Raw genomic sequence first — 4,147 nt, forward strand, 5'->3', positions numbered from 1 at the left:
GATGCAAAAGACCTCTCTAAAGTGTTAAAAAGAAAAGATGCCCCTTTTTTTGAGGACTAAGATGCACCTGACCCAACCCATGGTATTTTCAATCACCTTATTTGCATGCAAAAGCTGGAAAATGAAAAAGGAAAACCAAAGAAAAATTGATGCATTTAAATTATGGCCTTGGTGAGGAATATTGACTATACCATGGACTGTCAGAAGAACAAACACATCTGCCTTGAAAGAAGTATATGTGATACGTTTCTTAGAAATGAGGATGGCAAGACTTGTCTTTCGTATTTTGAGGATGTTATCAGGAGGGACCAGTCCCTGGAGAAGAGCATCATGCTAGGTTAAGTAAAGCATCAGTGAAAAAGATTAAGGTCCTCTACAAGCTGGATTGACCCAGTGACTGTAACAATGGGCTCAAACATAATAATGATTGTGAGAATGGCACAGGACTCGGCAGTGTTTCGTTCTATTGTACAGAGTGGCTATGAGTTAAAACTGACTCGATGGCACTTAATCACAACAATCTGTCTTGAAGAAATGAAACTATTTATGTTAGATGCCATGTCTCTCATTAAGAAGTTTGAAACCACAAAATTAGGAGGCGATAACATCTTAAGTAAGCTAATATTACTAGGTTTTCTTTCTACAATTATTAGAAAAATGGGAACACTTCCACTTTTATACTCTCCTTCCATAATTTTTTTTTTCCATAATTATGGGTTCCAGTGTTAAACAACTAGATGATCCTCATCATGGACCATCCATTTTTCTATTTCTTTTTTCAAGATATTATCTTTCCTTTCTTCTTTCAAGGTGTAAGGTGTCTTCTGTATCTTTTTAATCACTTGAATTAAATCTTCTGTTTTCAATATTTTGGCACCATCATAAACCCGAATCTCAAACTCAGCCCTTTGGAAATTCTCCATCAAAATGCATTTAGTGTACATTGTATAATAGTTGCCTTTGGAGAATTAAATCTTATAAGCTGAACAAATCTGGAAGTGTGTTCATATTTCCTCTAGTACTTTTCAAATAAATTGTAAAAGTTGTACTTACTGTTGTCTATCAGCAAGAGAAAACCTCTTCCATCATATTGCCGTCTCTAGATATTTGCAGAACAACTTTCACATATTTTTGAGATGGGTACTCTTCACTCTTTTAGAAGTCTCACAGATGCCTCCTCTGAATCGAGTATGTTCACCACTGCCCTTTTGGTGTTTGGTCTGATTGATTTTAACCTGTGAACAGTTATAAGATATATAATGCTTCATAATCTACATTTTTGATAACCAGTGTTAGCTCCATGCCCCTGGTCTTGCTTTGTTCAAAAAGAGCGTCTAGCCAAAAACAGGTGTTTGTTGAATTATCTCAGGTTTACTGTGAAGTGTATTTCATGGTATTCAGCTGTTTTACAGAATGCACATTACCAGAGCTCCTTTTAGCTCTTATATGAGCCAGGAATTTCTTAAATTGTGCTGCAAATCTGGATGGTTCTACAATCTCTATCTAGGCCAACGCTGCTGTGCTCAGTAGGTTCTCCTATGTAATCATTTATTTACAGATTCTCAAATCACTGTTGTACCACTTCAGTCCAGGATGTTTGGCAGACTTTGAGCTTTATCTGATCTTTCAAAACATTGAGAACTATTGGATGTCTTTTCTTTAGGTAAGTGAAAAATATTAACCGTGTGGTTTGTAGATGAGTATGACTCCTCATTTTCATCCACTCCTGATCCTTTGGACTTGGAAAGAATTTCTGGTGAGTGGCTTCATTCTATTTTATGCATTTCTTGCTCAAGATTTACTATTGGAAGTGCCAGATGTATCAGAGAAATGGGTTCTACAAAAGAATTGAGAGTGCAGCCTTTTCTTCTGCATCTTGTATTACTTTTCCCCTTCCACTATCACTAGTTTCTTGCTTTTTATTTCTCCAATGAGTAGAAAACCTGTTTTCATCTCCTGAAGAAGAAAAATTACGTGGACTTGTATTCTTTGAAAATACTGTAATTTTATTTAGGAATAGTTGACCAATCGAAATACTTCTCCTGTGAAATAAACTACCTCTTATGCTGGTACTGGAAAAAGCCATCATTGTAGTAGGAGCTGCTGCATGTCCATTGTAGATTAAGTCTTCTAGAAATCAAGTACTTCGTTTTCATTGAAGAACTTTGGTACATAAAAGAATAGTCTAATACTGAAGTCATATTGGAAACCCTGGTGACATAGAGGTTAAGTGCTACAGCTGCTAACCAAAAGGTAGGCAGTTCAAATCCGCCAGGCGCTCCTTGGAAACTCTAGGGGGCAGTTCTACTCTGTCCTATAGGGTCGCTATGGGTCAGAATCAGCTAGATGACAATGGTTTTTTTTTTTTTTGGAAGTCAGATTTAAACAATTTGCTGGATTTTTACGAAGCCACTGATAAATGAGGTCCTTGACTTCTTTTGTCAAAAAAAGTTGGTGTTTAATAATCTGCCAGTACTACTTTACCTAATGTATTATTCAGTGTGAAAATGTCAAAGGGCAGTTTCCCAATAAGTAGCATATAAAACATACATCACAAGTACCAAATGTTAGATTCAAGGTAATGTGCACTTTGAGTTGTAATTTCTAGGGAAATGCAATTAGGAGTTCCACATAACGCATAGTGCTTTTTTTTTTTTTTAATTTAATTTTTTGTGAAAACACACAGAGCAAAGGATACACCATTTCAACAAATTCTGCACATAAAATTCAGTGTCATCATCTACATTGTTCAAGTTGTGTAAATGTTCTGGCTCTCATTTTCCAAATTATACCGCTATCATTAATTTAAAGTCACTGCCCTTTAAGTTCCTCATCTAACCTTTCTAGATGATGTTGTCAATGTGATTCCACAGAGATAAATATTTGAGAGAGCACAAATGCTCAAGGCAGATATACTTTACTAATTTGACTAAACTGTTGATTGATTCAAAGTTGACTTCCTGGAAAACTTTTAGGTGTTCATCTAGCCTCAATGGCTCAAGAAGTTTTGAATTCCATTAAGTGTAGTTTTTTTTTTAATGAAATTTTCAGTTGAGTTGCTAGCTCAAAATTGACAATCTCAATGTTCACAGTATGGGCACATAAGAAGTTAGAAAGTATGAGTTCCCGGTGTATTATACCATGACAATGAACATATTACATTCTTGTGAGGATCTGGTGCATCAAGTGTCAAGTTTCATTTTCTGAGTTGGGTTTCTTTACGTCCTTCAGATACCTATTTGTTTCCTTCATTAGCTGGTGTCCAGCTACAACTGATGACTGCCCTGACAGGAAACATAACAGAGAATTCCTGATGGAGCAGGAGAGGAGTGGGGTGCAGTCCTCAAATTATTGTAAAAACACCAGACTTTATGGTCTGACTGAGACTGGAAGGACCCCAGAGGTCATGGTCCTCAGACCTTCTGTTAGCCCAAGACTGGAACCATTCCCAAAGCCAACTCTTCAGACAGGGATTGAACTGGACTATAAGATAGAAAATGATGCTGGTGAGGTGTGAGCTTCTTGGCTCAAGTAGACACATGAGACTACTTGGGCAGCTCCTGTCTGGAGGGGAGATGAGAAGGCACAGGGGGACAGAAGCTGGCTGAATGGACACAGGGAATACAGGGTGGAGAGAAGGGGTATGCTGTCTCATTAGTTGGAGAGCAACTAGGAGAACATAGCAAAGTGTATATAAATTTTTGTATGAGAAACTAACTTGATTTGTAAACTTTCACTTAAAGCACATTAAAAAAAAAACAAAAACTTATCTCTCTGATACTGGTACCCTTATTTCCAGGCCCTGACCTCTGTTCCCATTAAGTTCAGCTCCCTGGGCTGCAGCACCCAGGACAAAGGCGCTGCCACCAAAAGATCTCCAAGGCATCTTCCATTGTTAAAGAGATGCTTCTGAGCTGTCATTTTGGAAAAAAATCCAGCTGATTTTCAAACCACATAGCAGTAACTGGGGCAAAAATACATATTCTTACCCCCTCCAACTCTCTTTTGACTACCTACAACATAATTAAAAAATCATACTTGAGTTGGAAATTTTTTGGGTCAACCCATGCAATCTTTTGACTACCTACAACATAATTAAAAAATCATACTTGAGTTGGAAATTTTTTGGGTCAACCCATGCAATCAA

At 37.3% G+C, this 4,147-nt stretch overlaps 1 pseudogene; it reads right to left on the reverse strand.

Moving 5' to 3' along the window:
- Window positions 1–725: 725 nt before the first annotated feature.
- On the reverse strand, window positions 726–3,886 carry LOC126065479 (serine/threonine-protein kinase PLK4-like; annotated as a pseudogene).
- Between the last annotated feature and the right edge of the window lie 261 nt (window positions 3,887–4,147).

The sequence above is a fragment of the Elephas maximus genome, chromosome 22 (genome assembly GCF_024166365.1).
Source record: "Elephas maximus indicus isolate mEleMax1 chromosome 22, mEleMax1 primary haplotype, whole genome shotgun sequence".
Classification (NCBI taxonomy): domain Eukaryota; kingdom Metazoa; phylum Chordata; class Mammalia; order Proboscidea; family Elephantidae; genus Elephas; species Elephas maximus.